The sequence below is a fragment of the Coffea arabica genome, chromosome 1e (assembly GCF_036785885.1).
Source record: "Coffea arabica cultivar ET-39 chromosome 1e, Coffea Arabica ET-39 HiFi, whole genome shotgun sequence".
Taxonomy (NCBI): Eukaryota; Viridiplantae; Streptophyta; class Magnoliopsida; order Gentianales; family Rubiaceae; genus Coffea; species Coffea arabica.
The window spans coordinates 33,687,771-33,703,782 of record NC_092311.1 but is presented as its reverse complement, the minus strand read 5'-3'; the positions used below and the strand labels follow the sequence as shown (position 1 = coordinate 33,703,782).

At 36.8% G+C, this 16,012-nt stretch overlaps 1 non-coding gene across 1 annotated transcript; it reads right to left on the bottom strand.

Annotated features, from left to right (window-relative positions):
- On the bottom strand, positions 1-107 carry LOC113719615 (small nucleolar RNA R71). The gene has a single exon (XR_003454937.1). It is a non-coding gene; the product is annotated as a small nucleolar RNA R71 (small nucleolar RNA).
- Positions 108-16,012: the final 15,905 nt, after the last annotated feature.

Below are 16,012 nucleotides of genomic sequence, written 5' to 3'. Positions count from 1 at the left end.
AAGTTTAGAATGGATATAACTAGTTTCTCTCAACAGAAAGGAGAGACATTGTATGAAACTTGGGAGCGCTATCGGGAATTGCAACGAAAATGTCCTCATCATGGTCTATCAGATTGGCTAGTAGTCCAAACACTTTACAATGGTCTCACCTATCCAACAAAGACGCATGTAGATACAGCAGCGGGAGGAGCTTTGATGGGGAAGACAGCTGAGGAAGCTCAACAATTGATTGAAGAAATGGCTGCTAACAACTACCAATGGGCAAACGAACAAGGTAATAGAAGGAAAATCGCAGGTATGCTCAAAGTAGATACCTTGAATATGTTAAATGCAAAAATGGATAATGTGGTTAAGATGCTTAATAGGCAAGTTGGTTCTAGTTCTAATCAAGAAGTAGTTGTTGCATGTTGTACCACTTGTGACGGAGATCATAATGATTTTATGTATGCTAGCAGCGAACAGGTTCAATATCTCAACAATTACAACCATCCACCCCAAAACAATCCATACTCCAGCACCTATAATCCCGGATGGCGTAATCACCCGAATTTTGGATGGAATGATCAAGGGAACCAACAAAGACCAGTTAATCCACCGGATTTTCAACCGAAGCAACCACTTCAAGAGTCCAAATCAACTTGGGAATTGGCAATTGAAAAGCTGGCAAATGTAACAAATGATAAAATTGAAAAGCTAGCTAATGCCATTACTCAACGGTTTGAAAGAATTGAAGGAAGGATGGACCAACTCACCAATATATACAGGAATGTTGAGGTCCAATTGGGACAAATAGCAAATGTGGTAAACAATCGCAACCAAGGGGACTTACCTAGTAAGACTGAGATGAACCCAAGGAAGCATGAGAAGGCTATAACCCTCCGTAGTGGTAAGGAATTAAGTGAGCCGCCGGTAGTTGAAAGTGGAAGAGAGTTTGAAAGAAGAGAAAACAAGCAATTGAGTGAGTTAGGAGAGAAAAGCAAGAAAATTAAAGGGAAAGAAAAGGTGGAAGAAAATGAACCACAAATGGGAGATACAACACCAATTCCTCCACCAGTGTCACTTCCTCAAAGATTGAGACCTTCGAGAAATGACAAAGAATTTGAGAAATTTGTCAACATTTTTAAACAATTACATATTAATATACCTTTTGTTGATGCGATTTTGCAGATTCTTTCATACGCAAAGTTTCTCAAGGAGATAATGACTAAGAAAAGGAAGTTGGTAGATAGTGAGATAATTGCATTAACGGAAGAATGTAGTGCAATCATACAAAATAAATTGCCACCCAAGTTGAAAGATCCGGGGAGTTTCACAATTCCTTGCACTATCGGTAATGTAGAATTTTCTAAAGTACTATATGACCTTGGTGCAAGTGTGTCATTGATCCCTTTAACTGTGGCTAGGCAATTGGGGTTGAAAGAGTTAAAATGTACTAACATTTCCTTGCAATTGGCTAACAGGTCTATTAGACATCCAATGGACGTATTGGAGAATGTACTCATTAAAGTACAGAAATTCATTATTCTGTCGATTTTGTTGTTTTAGACATGGAAGAAGATGTAAATGTACCTATTATACTTGGTAGACCATTTCTGGCCACCGCAAGTACAATAATAGATGTTAAACGTGGTAAGTTCAAGTTCCAAATTGGTGAAGAGGAATTGGAATTTAATTTGAGTAAAGTGGAGAAATATCCCTCTTTTACCGATCATATTTATTCTGTTGACATATGTGATGAATTGGCATTAGAGATGAGTCAAGTTAATCTTGATGATGATTCTCTTGAATTTTGTCTTAATGGTGTAGGCTTACAAGAGGAACAAGTTGAAGAAATGACTGAATTTTTGCAAGCGCAGGTTCCTTACAAAAGGAGAAATGCATATGAGGAGTTCGAATTGACCAAAGGGCTACCTCCACCATCATGTGAGCAAGCACCACAGCTTGAGTTTAAGCCGCTGCCTAAGCACCTCAAATATGCGTTTCTTGGAGAAAAAGAGACATTGCCGGTAATCGTCAATGCAGCATTAGATGAGGAACAATTAGACAAGCTATTACTGTTTTGAGGAAGCATTTGAAGGCTATAAGATGGACAATTTCTGATATCAAAGGAATTAGTCCAACTATTTGTATGCACAGGATTTTATTGGAAGAGAACTCTAAACCAGTGGTTGAAACTCAAAGAAGGTTAAATCCAAACATGAAAGAAGTGGTAAGAGTATAAATCCTTAAATGGTTGGATGCAGGTATAATTTTTTCAATTTCTGATAGTGTTTGGATTTCTCTTATTCATGTAGTACCAAAAAAATAGGGGATAACCATAGTACATGGTAAAAATGATGAAATGATTCCCTCTAGAGTTGTGGTTGGGTGGCGAGTCTGTATTGATTATAGAAAACTTAATGCAGCTACTAGAAAGGATCATTTCCCTCTTCCTTTTCTTGATCAAATGGTAGAAAAATTGGCTGGATATGAATTTTATTGTTTCTTGGATAGTTTTTCAGGATACAATCAAATAGCCATTGCACCGAAAAATTAAGAGAAAACTACATTCACTTGTCCTTATGACACTTTTGCATTTCGAATGATGCCTTTTGGACTGTACAATGCACCGGCCACCTTCCAATGATGCATGATGGCAATTTTCTCTGATTTTAATAGAAAAATTATGGAAATCTTCATGGATGATTTTTCTGTATTTGGATCTACTTATGATGATTATATTAACAATTTAGATCTAATTTTGCAGAGATGTGAAGAAACAAACCTTGTACTCAATTCGGAAAAATGTCACTTCATGGTTTGTGAGGGTATTGTGCTAGGCCACAAAATTTCTTCAGAAGGTATTGAGGTAGATCAAGTCAAGATAGAGGTTATTGAGAGCATGCCTCCACCTATTGTGACGCCCGAAAGAAGAGAAAAAGGAAAAATTTTCTGGTGACCAGAATTTTTTGCAGAATCCAGCCGCATATCCGGCCAGTTTCTAGCCGGATACTTGGCCGGATTGGTTGGCTCATTTGAAAAAAAAATAATTTCTTCACTGCCTTAAATCTGGCCAGCAATCCGACCGGCCATCAACTTTGACCAGCTGATTTTCTTCCTTCTTATCTTGTTTTGGCTGGAATTTTTTCTCATTTCTTTCCTTGGCTTGGCCGGCTGTTGAGAGAGGAAAAACAAGAGAGATTTCTTCATTTTTTACTAGTTTCAATCTTTGCTCAAAGCTTGAGATTTCACCGTTAGATTTTCAATCTACTCCATACAAGAGCTCCCTATGGAAGTTTGAAGAAGTTGATGGAGTTGTTTTGGAAGGGAAAGTTTTAAGGTGCTATCTTTCTTGAGTTTAGGTGAGTTGCTAAGAAAGTTTCCTTTTGTTTTAATAGTGATATATTAGTGGTTTGTAGTTGTTAAATATGTTGTATTGTGGAAGATTTCATGGTTTGAAGGAGTTTATGGCAACTTTCTGATTTATTGGTGAATTTTCTGATTTTATATGATAATTGTTGTTTGGCTTTGGAATGATAACTTGGTTAGGTGTAAGATGAAACTTATATGTACTAGCTGCAACTGCTTACGGAAAATGTCCGCTTGTGGGATTAAATTCCAGATTAGGGTTTCGAATTTGGTCTTGAAGTTGGTTGATTATTGAGCTCTTAATTGGTTACGATTGAAAGGGGTATTATCACCCTTATTAAGAGTGTTTAATAGCCTATGATATATATGTGCTATTGTGGTTGATAGTTATGGATTTGGTGAATGTTTGTAGGTTGGAAAAATGAAGAAATTAAGGGGAAGTGCTGTCCGAACTTTGAGAGTGTTTGATTGCTTTGAGTTTGTGATCTAGGGCTTGGACTTGAGCAAGGCAATGATATATGATCGATGGTTCCTGAGCTGTGGTTGGTGAGTGACCCCAAAATATTTCCAAAGCTACTTATGAACTGTTTCTTGTATTATTTACTCGATTGCATATCATGTGTGCTTGCATGTGAGTTCATGACATGATTTGGGTCCAATGAGTTCTTGAGAAGTCTTTTGCTGAACACCAACGTCTCCATCACTGTTTACTTGGAGCAAATGGCTCCCTATCACTGTTTCTCTGTTACTGGACCTATTTGAGCATTGGATGTTTAAGTACAATGATTTCACTGGCTCACAAGAGCAATAAATGTACATTTGATTACTGATTCATGACATCATTGAAATGAACTATTCTGAAACTTATTTGACTATGGTTTTTACTGGTTATTCGCTGAGTTTTTAGTTCACCCCAAAAGTATGTTATTTCCCCTCCACAGGGCTCGAGGCAAAGGAGGTGCTTGTACTAAGTTTTTCGTGTGACTGGTTGGATTATCTCCAGTATAGTTGGCGTTTTAGTTTTATCTTGTGTAATATTTGAGACTGCGATTGTACTTGTAATTATATGAGAACTGAGAACCTTTGTCTTATGCGAGAAATTAGTACTGTTTTTGTCTCTTGAGGTTTTAGTTTGTAATGCAATTGAGACGTATTCGCTTCATTTATGATATGTGAATTTGTGGAACAATTGCTGTATATTGGAGATTTATATTATAACTTATTTGAGGACTGTAGTGAGTGAGTGAGTCCCGGCGAGAGTTGGACAGGCGGTCTGCCGAACCCTTTGGTTCGCCTTAAGGTAAGGTGGGGCTGTTACAGTTGGTATCAGAGCTTAGGTTTCAGATCTCTGTAGTGTATCCTAAGTTTCAAGTTTAGGATGTCGGACTGTGGGTCTGGTGAATAGCAGTGATTTCTTATAGGAATGAAAAGCAGACAAGTGGGATTAGGCTTGTTTGGAAATGCTTGTTTGACTTTTACGGGATATCTTGACTTGATTAGTACAAGTTGGAATGTCGAGGATGACATTCTTTTAAGAAGAGGAGTTTGTGACGCCCGAAAGAAGAGAAAAAGGTAAAATTTTCTAGTGACCAGAATTTTTGCAGAATCCGGCCGCATATCCTGCCAGTTTCTGGCCGGATTGGTTGGCTCATTTGAAAAAAATTAATTTCTTCACTGCCTTAAATCCGGCCAGCAATTCGGCCGGAAATCCGGCCAGATTGTGACGTGGCATGTCGGCCATCAACTTTAACCAGCTGATTTTCTTCTTTCTTATCTTGTTTTGGCTGGGATTTTTCCTCATTTCTTTCCTTGGCTTGGCCGGCTGTTGAGAGAGAAAAAATAAGAGAGATTTCTTCATTTTTTGCTAGTTTCAATCTTTGCTCAAATCTTGTGATTTCACCGTTAGATTTTCGATCTACTCCATATAAGGGCTCCCTATGGAAGTTTGAAGAAATTGATGGAGTTATTTTGGAAGGAAAAACTTTAAGGTGCTATCTTTCTTGAGTTTAGGTGAGTTGCTAAGAAAGTTTCCTTTTGTTTTAATAATGATATATTAGTAGTTTGTAGTGGTTAAATATGTTGTATTGTGGAAGATTTCATGGGTTGAAGGAGTTTATGGTAACTTTCAGATTTTATTGGTGAATTTTTTGATTTTATATGATAATTGTTGTTTGGCTTTGGAATGATAACTTGGTTAGGTGTAAGATGAAACTTATATGTACTAGTTGCGACTGCTTACGAAAAATTTTCGCTTGTGGGATTAAATTCCAGATTAGGGTTTCGAATTTGGCCTTGAAGTTGGTTGATTATTGAGCTCTTAATTGGTTAAGATTAAAGGGGGTATTATGACCCTTATTATGAGTGTTTAATAGCCTATGATGTATATGTGCTATTGTGGTTGATAGTTATGAATTTGATGAATGTTTGTAGGTTGGAAAAATGAAGAAATTAAGGGGAAGTGTTGTCCGAACTTTGAGAGTGTTTGATTGCTTTGAGTTTGTGATCTAAGGCTTGGACTTGAGCAAGACAATGATATATGATGGATGGTTCCTGAGCTGTAGTTGGTGAGTGACCCCAAACTATTTTCAAAGCTACTTATGAACTGTTTCTTGCATTATTTACTCGATTGCATATCATGTGTGCTTGCATGTGAGTTCATGATATGATTTGGGTTCAATGAATTCTTGGGAAGTCTTGTGCTGAACACCAACGTCTCCATCACTGTTTACTTGGAGCAAATGGCTCCCTATCACTGTTTCTCTGTTACTGGACCTATTTGAGCGTCGGATGTTTAAGTACAATGATTTCACTGGCTCACAAGAGCAATAAATGTACATTTGATTACTGATTCATGACATTATTGAAATGAACTATTCTGAAACTTATTTGACTACGATTTTTATTGGTTATTCGCTGAGCTTCTAACTCACCCCAAAAATATGTTATTTTCCTTCCACAGGGTTCGAGGCAAAGGAGGCGCTTGTACTAAGTTCTTCGTGTGACTGGTTGGATTATCTCCAGTACAGTTGGCGTTTTAGTTTTATATTGTGTAATATTTGAGACTGCGATTGTACTTGTAATTATATGAGAACTGAGGACCTTTGTCTTATTCAGAAAATTAGTATTGTTTTTATCTCTTGAGGTTTTAGTTTGTAATGCAATTGAGACGTATTCGCTTCACTTATGATATGTGAATTTGTGGAACAATTGCTGTATATTTGAGATTTATATTGTAACTTATTTGAGGACTGTAGTGAGTGAGTGAGTCCCGACGAGAGTTGGGCAGGCGGTTTGTCGAACCCTTTGGTTCGCCTTAGGGTAAGGTGGGGCTGTCACACCTATCAATGTGAAAGACATTCGTAGCTTTCTTGGACACGTGGGATTTTATCGACGGTTTATTAAGGATTTCTCCAAGATTGCTAAACCTTTATGTGAATTACTTGCAAAAGATGTTTCTTTTCACTTTAATGATGAGTGTTTACTTGCTTTTAATAGGTTGAAGAAAGAACTTGTCTCCGCACCCATAATAGCATCACCGGATTGGAGCGTGCCATTCGAATTAATGTGTGATGCAAGTGATTTTGCAGTTGGGGCTGTTCTTGGGCAAAAACATGATAAGCGACTTCATGTCATTTATTTTGCAAGTAAAATGTTAAATGAAACCCAAGTTAACTATGCCACAACAGAGAAGGAGTTGCTAGCACTGATATTTGCATTGGATAAGTTTAAATGGTACTTAATAGGATCTAAAGTTATCATCTATACCGATCATGCAGCACTCAAATATTTGTTAAATAAGAAAGATGCAAAATCTCGACTAATTCGATGGATTTTATTATTGCAGGAATTTGATTTGAAGATCAAAGATAAAAAAGGATCCGAGAACTTAGTTTCTGATCATCTTTCTAGACTGGAAAACATGCATCAAGAAGACCATTCATCCATTAAAGAAGAATTTTCAGATGAGTTTTTAATGGCAATTTATAAGTCACCATGGTATGCTGATCTAGTTAACTTTGTAGTTAGTGGAGTGATACCAAGTGATTTGAATTTTCATCAAAGGAAAAAAATTCTTAAATGATACTAAACATTACTTTTGGGAGGAATCATTCTTTTACAAACATTGTGCAGATGGAATAATTAGAAGATGTGTTCCGGAAGGTGAGATACATAGTATTATAATGCATTATCATACACTTGAAACGGGAGGTCATTTTAGCACAACTAAGACCATAGCAAAGATATGGCAATCTGGATTTTATTGGCCTACTATGTACCAAGATGCTAGAAATTGGGTTAAAAATTGTGATCAATGCCAAAAAATCGGAAATATCTCAAGAAAGAATGAAATGCCTTTGACTACGTATTTGGAAGTTGAGTTATTTGATGTTTGGGGCATTGATTTTATGGGACCATTTTCTAGTTCATAAAATAATAAGTACATCCTTTTAGCAATTGATTATGTCTCTAAATGGGTGGAGGCCATTCCTTCACAAACTAATGATGCTAAAGTTGTGCTTAAATTCCTTAAACGGAACATATTTTGCAGATTTGGAGTTCCAAAGGCTATAATAAGCGACGAAGGTAAGCATTTTTGTAATAAAATTATTGACACTTTGTTGCTTAAATATGGATGCAGGTATAAAAAGTCACTCCCCTATCATCCTCAAGCCAATGGTCAAGCGGAGTTGGCCAACCGGAAAATTAAAATTATTTTGGAGAAAACGGTCAACCGATCGAGAAAGGATTGGTCAAACAAGTTTGAAGATACTTTATGGGCATATAGAACGGCATTTAAAACGCTATTGGGAATGTCTCCATATAAGCTTGTTTATGGGAAAGCATGTCATTTACCTGTAGAAATAGAACATAAAGTTTATTGGGCCGTTAAAACTATTAATTTTGATTTTAAATCTACAGGTGAAAAGAGAATGCTTGAGTTAAGCGAATTGGAGGAATTGCGGTTACTTCGTATGAGAATGCCAAAATTTACAAAGAAAAAGTGAAATTTTGGCATGATAAACACATTCTTCCTAAGCATTTTGAAGAAGGGCAAAAGGTATTATTGTTTAACTCAAGACTTAAATTATTCCCTGGAAAGCTTAAATCTCGATGGTCCGGGCCATTCGAAGTGGTTCACATGTTTCCTTATGGAGCAGTGGAAATAAAAGGAGAAAATGGTGCCCCATTCAAAGTAAATGGTCAAAAATTGAAACTCTATTTAGCCGGAGAAAAGGTTCCTAAAGGAGTAATTTACTCCTTAGGAAATGCAATAGAGAGTTAAAGAAGTTATAGGAGAGTCGAGCCAATGACTATAAACAAAAGCGCTTGTTGGGAGGCAACCCAATAATAATATTGTAGTTGTGTGTTTTTATGTGTTTCTTACATTTTGGTGTGATTTAATTGACTAATTAGATGTATTTTACTTGTTTGTAGGAGGTACGGGAGTTTCATCATCCACCTTAGAAGTACAATTGAAGAGCAAATGTAAAAAGGGAGGTTTTCTTATCAATTTGTGTTTTAAGTGTTTAAAATTCCCATGCATATATACGTTGTGCATTTCAAGTATATTCAAGTGAGTTTTGATGATAACATGGTTATAAATGCTCATGGAATCATTTGATGTGCATTTAATGCTCAAAAATACCATTTTGGTGTAAAAGTGCAAAAATGATCAAAGAACCCCACCCCTCGATTTTCAATGTAGATATGTTTAATGTGTTTTGAGAGGTTAGATATTGTGTTTATGGTATATTACATGTGCGTAGGAGGTTGGAATTGATAAAAAGATTGTCTAATGTGTAATTTGGAATTGGCCGGAAAAGGGAGAAAAAGTTTGAAAAATTGTAGTTTCTGCAATTAGTGCAGAGAAAGACAGATCCGAGCTCAGATCCAATTCAACCCAGAAGGATCCGACCTTGGATCCATAAGATACGAGCTCGGATCCAATTCAACCAAGATGGATCCGAGGGCTTGTCTGTATTTCTTGTGAGACGGATCCGAGCCTTGTCGGATCCGAGTGCTTCTAGAACCGATCCGAGCTCGGATCGATTCATGATATGAATGGAACTGCGGCCTCGGTTCCTCATTTTCCAGCTTCCTTTTCATTCTTCTCACCGAAACCCTAACCCTCTTTCTCCAATCTTCTATTTCATCCATAAAACTTCCAATTTTTCACAACAAAAACATCACAAACACTCTTGTGATAAAAAATCCCAATCTTTTTCGCATCAAAACATCATCAGAAAGGTGTTTGATTTTCAAATAGGGAATTTTGCCCGAACGGAAATTCTTCAAATTAGGTGCTATTTTGGCTTGTTTCTGTGTCAAATTTTGCATCATTTTCATCCTCCATCATCAATCTACATATTTGATGTAACAATTTGCAATTCTCTTTGAGATTTCATAACTTCTAATTTTGTATTTTTCTAATTTTTGGGTATATTGTGATAAATACATATTTGTTGGAATTTCTTGCTATAAGTGTGCTACATTGTGTTATTACATGTCAATGGAACGAATTCTATGCTTAGTATTGAGGAGTTTGTGAATATGGTGACATCTTTGGTCTAGTTTTTCTCAATTATTAGTTAAAGCATATTGTAATGTTGCTTGCAATTCCCTGTTTCTTTGGATGATTTGCATTTGTTTTAATAAAATGAAACTTATTTCTATGCACATTGATGATAAAGTGTAGCGGATCGTCATGTCTTGCTTTGACAAAAATTACCAAAAGCTGAGAGTTGTTTGCATTAAGGATATTATTGGTAATGCATAACGAGTTGTTGTGTTCATTTGATATTTAAGGCTTAACCTTATAGCAAATTGTCTTTGATAAGCCATTTTACTTTGAGATTATATTATATGTTTGCAAATGGCTTTAACTATCAAACTTTTGGATTTATCATGTGGGGATTGACATCCTTATTGGCAATAGATCTTCTAACTGATAAAAGTAGATTTGACAATGTGTTAAGAAGTTTATTTGCTTGAATTTGGGTAAATGTTGGTAGGTAGTTTAGCCCTTTTTCAAGGGAAAACTCTGCCAAAATTTTCTTAAATTCTTATTTAACATGTGTGAGCAAGTTTATACTAGTTCTAACGAACGTTCATTTTGTTTTGGTATAGGAACTATGACTCGCACAAGGAGGGCTCGTATTCGTACTCCTACTCCTTCCTCGAGTGAGGAACGGACTCCTTCACCTGAGGAGTCACCCGTGGAGGAATCCCCTTCACCTGAGTCACCGCCTCGCTCCAGGTGTAAGACAGCTTCCACTAGCCGTGACGAGCCACTTCCGGACTATGATACCATGCGATTCACTTCGCTTGAAAACCAACAGTGGTATGAAGCCGGATTGGACAAGGAGATCATAATTGAGAAGCATCTGGCACCGGAGGTGGACGATCATTACAAAATCTCCATGGCATTCAAGCGACTTGGATGGGAGAACATTTTACAATTGCCGAAGCATTACTATCCCAACCTGGTCCGGGAGTTCTATGCCAATGTAGAAAACAAACAGAGCCACAGTGGCAACCTCATCGTCTCGTGGGTTCGAGGCAAGAGAGTGGCTCTCAATCGGAATACACTGAGACACTTCGTCAAACTCAAAGACAAAGGAGAAGATGTTAAATTGACCAACGAGTTCAAGGCACGTGATCCATGGCAAGTGCGAGAGGCCGTGACACGTCTTAAGGGTCAGTACCGTGAGCGAGAAAGTGCAAAAAAACTCACGGTATGCGTCGACTCCTTTGAGTATCGCTACCACCTGATCTTCTATCTTTTTGCCTTTAATGTGGTGCCGAAAAGGAGTGGAAAACGGGAGCTCCGCAATAGTGATCTATACTTTCTAGATAAGATGATGCATGGTGTGGGTGCGTAGTTGACCGGTATTCCTCTACCCAGCATCATCATCAGCTACATGCGGACTACTGCTCGAATGAGGGCTGGCGAAACCTGTTTTGGGTTCCCTCGACTGCTCTCTCTTCTTTTTGAGAAGCTCAATGTTCCTCTTGGAACCGAGAGGGCCATTGTCACTAGGTCCGCCGACGAGGTCAGTGCCTCGATACTCAAATCTTTGAGTATCCCTACAGATTTTGGAGCTGCTTTGATTCGGGACACCGGTGAAGCTTCGACTTCCACTCAGCCTCCGTCTCACACTGAACCTCAAGCGGAAGCTCAAGAGACGGAGGCACAGCAGACTCTTCCTCCTCCCGTTCCACGACCACCACCTCCGCCGCGATCCAAGTGGCAAGAGCTCCTCAATGCCATTTGCTGTATGGAGGCACGAGTCGTCGAGCGTATTGATCAGATGGAGCGACGGATGACGGAGCGACTAGACAGGCATGATCGTCGTCTTCGGGCGATGGAAGATCATTTCAACATCCGCCGGTCACCGACTCCGACGCCTCAGCAGGAGGAGGGCCATATTGGTACATCACATGGTCCTCATAGAGCCGAGGAGGCCGTAGACTCTCGTTCCGAGCAGCCATGACGCTCTTTAGCGGATTGGATCTTTTATTTCGTTATTTTTCTTTTCTTCTGTTAAGATAAACTTTGTAGATTTTATTTTTCTTTTATTTTTGGATCATCTTGTGCTACTTATGTTTTTTCGTACCTTTTGTTTCACTTTGGCCAGAATTGGGATGATCGTGAGCATTAAGGGCTACAAATTGCATCACCACCTATTTGAGGGAAGTTTCAGTTTATTTTACCTCCCTCTACAGTGAGGACATTGTAGATTTTAAGTGTGGGGGATGGATTACTTTATCTTATGGGTAATTGTGTCTTGAAGTGCATGATTTTTAGTTATTTATGACTTAGAAATGTTGGAATTATATTTGGAAATATTGTCATGAGGATAATTTTCGTAAAATTGAGGTTGATGGCAGGGAGTTTTGTCCATTTTTATGGGAAAACTCTGTCAAAATTTTTCTAAAATATTTTTGAATATTTCATTGCAATTCTTTCAATTAAATGGCCAAAATTTTCAAATTTTAAGTATCTAATTCTTCCATTGGATAAAATGTTATATGTATTTGGGAAGGTTTAGTCCTCATTTTGCTTGGAATGAATTATTATGCAATTAGGATTTTTATATTTTAGAAAGTATATTTGGTTAAATAAGAAAAATTATGCTTAGAATTTTGCATGATTAATGATATTTCTCATTTTTACTTAATTTTATAAGTAAGTGATTGATATAGTCAAGACAAAGGCCAAATTCTTCCTTTAATTATGTTAGAGGGAAAAGAAATTATATTAAAAAAAATTTATATATATTATTAATGTTCTACTCCAATGATGCATATACTGAGTAACCGGGGGTTGGCATTTACAAATGTCGACATTCGCGTAAAAAGGTATTGAAATTAAGAGTATACTTGACAATTTGAATAAGTGAAATGTTGAGTAACCGAGAATCTTCACCTAAAAGTGTCGATTTTCGCGTAAAAATGCGTTTTCACTATTTAAATAAAATGAAATGTGAATAAATCTCTCTAAATTGTTAAGTTTTGGGATGAGGAAGGCCATAAAATTGACTATGTGATTTATTTATTTGTGGACTTAGGATAGAATGAGAGATTGATTTAAATTTGTTGAAATTAAGGCATAATTATTTTTATTTAATTGAATATTATGAGTATTTAGTGTAATCTAAGAAATGGCATAATGATTGGTTTCTAGGTTTTTGAGAAATTAAATCTGACAAAAGTATGTATATTGTTTTATCTATTGAATCATTGAAGTAAGTTTTGTGCGAATTGCTTGAGACAAGCAATGATTCAAGTGTGGGGGAATTTGATAAGTGAATATTTAACGTATATTTTGTACAAAATTGGTATAAACTTGTGTTATGTTTTGAGAAGATTAAAGCCATATTTGAACTCTTTTGGTGATAATTGATTAAATATTGTTTAAGTGTTCAAAATTTGATAAATGAGTGGATTAATGTGTTAATTTTGTGAAAATATGAAGGATATGGATATATGGAATTCATGCGCGTGATGAAGGAATTGTAAGAATCGTCCTAAGGATAAAGTACAAGAGAAACTAGGAACAAAAATGAAGGAAAAAGGAAAGAAGTGAAAAATTGAAAATTTAATGGCACGGATCCGAGCTCGGATCCGTGAGAGCAAAGAGGGATCCGAGCCCTCGTCTGTACTTCTGGAGGAGTATATCCGAGGTCAGACAATCCGACCTCGGATCCAGCATGGGAAGTCCTCGGATCCTGAAGATCTGAGCTCGGATCCAGTTTCACCCCTCGGATCCGAGTTTCGGCTCTGTCTCTCTTTTCAGCAAGTGGCACAGCCATTTTTCTTTACCTTTCTCACAACTTTTTCAACTATTTTGAGGGACAGAAATCGGTGGCACATGCTTCTGCAACAAAAGAGAAGACCAAATGAGTTGTAGACAAAAGTAAACATCATATCTTTGACTTCTTTTTACAAAATCTGAGTGGAGGAAATTATGAAGTGAGAAAAATAGACTTTCTACCATCTTTTATGCAGAAACAGAGGGGGGAAGCCAGAACAACCATACGTAGCTAGTTTTCCTTCTTGTAACAACTTTCTCTCTAGCTAGGGGTTCTTGAAGAAACATTTGGAGTTTTCACTTGTAATCGTACTGTGCAAGAGCATAGCAGGAATTGGAGAACTTCACCTTCAATTGGCTAAGTTTTCTTTTATCTTTCTTGTACTTGTATTTTATGATATTTTGCATTAATAAACTTGTAAGTTTGATTGTTAAATCATTCATGAGTGGCTAATTTTCTTTATCTAGGGAGTAGATGAAACTTATGACTAAATAATATGAATTGAATGTGATTTACACTTGTTATATCTTGTATTAACTTGTTTACTTGTGTAGCTGTGATTACTTGTTATTGATTGATCACCAATAGCATGTTTATGGTTGTTATTGTTCAATAAGAATTGGTAGTAACAATGGAAACACATGAGTAGAGCTTGAGTTGTATGTTCATGAAAATAGAGATACACTTAAGTGGATTCTTTAGCATTTTATGAAAGAAAACAGAGTAGAATTAGTATTTCACCATGAAAATAGGGAAAACTATATTGCTCTAGGCCATTTCATCATGAAAATGAGACTTGATAATTTTGGAAATGAATCTCTGGTTAAACAAGAATAATAACAAGAGGTAAATCCATTCATTTGTGTTGTTTATGCCATAAGTGGAATCTACATCCCTAGATTCTTCCTTGAGTGAAAGTTCTCCATTTGCATTTAGCATTTGTTAAACTAGATTTGTATATCAGATTTGTAGATTATAGCAATATCCTTTCTCTGCTCAAATTCATTCAATAGTCTAAATAATAGAGAAAATAAGGATCTAGTAATTGGTTAAATTGCTCCTCATGGGATCGACCTGATACACACCTTGTATTACAATTTCGACCTGTATACTTGCAGTCCAACGGGTGTAAAATCAGATTTAAACTTGCATTGATATAAAAGTCCCGTCAAATATTGCTCCGCTGGTCATATTTGTACCATCCGCCATTACTACCTCTAAAAAATTGACCAACCCATAGTGAACAAAGCTACCTAAACTACTTGTATCAACCAGGATTTTAACTGACAAGCCTTTCATATTACCTACTAGCATGATGGATTTCCTTTTTATAGCTCCTAGCATGGCATTCAGTAATGCTTCTGCCAGCTCTCCAACTCTACTTGTATGTTTATCTTGCTCTCCAAGGGTATCCTCAAAGTTCAGCTCCTCATCATCTTTACATTCCAAAGAATTGAGATTTCCTACTTTACATTGATGCCTTATCCCAAAATTTTCACCACATTTGAAACATGGACCATGAGTACACCTAAACTGAATTTCCTCTCCTGATATTTTCTTGAGTTCTTTGGAGTTTGCATCATTCTTTTGAAATTTGGATTTATAGCAGGAATCCTATAAGAACCGGTGGGACAGTGACTTCCAGCTTGGTGTTTGAACATCCAAAACTTTACTCCAAGACTATTTTTCCGAAGTTCTTGGAATATTTGGTCTGTATCTCCAAGGAATACTCTTGCAACTGAGCTATTTCGAAAGCTTTGGACTGTATTTCAAGTTTAGACATCTTCACCATAGGTTTAATTTCCTCTTTTAACCCACTTATAAAGCTGGAAATGAAATAAGGTTCATCCAATGTGGGATTTTTTTATTAAATTCCTCAAAATTTCTTCTAGTGTTCTTCTACTGCCCAATTCTATTGTAATTTATTAAATTCCTCAATGACATCCCTAGACCCTTTTATAATAAATCTATCGCACTGTAGCTCACTGAATTCCAATAAAGAAATATAGGGCTTTTCAAGTTTAACTCATTGGAACCAATTATCTGTCTTTCCCTCTAAAAACATTTCCACAACATCCACCTTTTACCTATCATGAATTTGGTGATTTACCAAATGTTTTTGACATTTTCTCCAACCATTCTCTAGAGTTACTAGAGGAAAACATAGAGTAATTCCATTTTTGGAGGATTAGGAATTGAAGACTTACCCTTAAACTCTTGTTGTACTAAAAGTTTCATTCTGAGTTATCAACTTCAAGTATGCTAGAGGTATAGGAAGAATTGGCTCGAACGTCCCTGCTTCCCTTTCTTGGAGGCCTTTCTCTTTCATCAACAGCTTCAAGAATGCA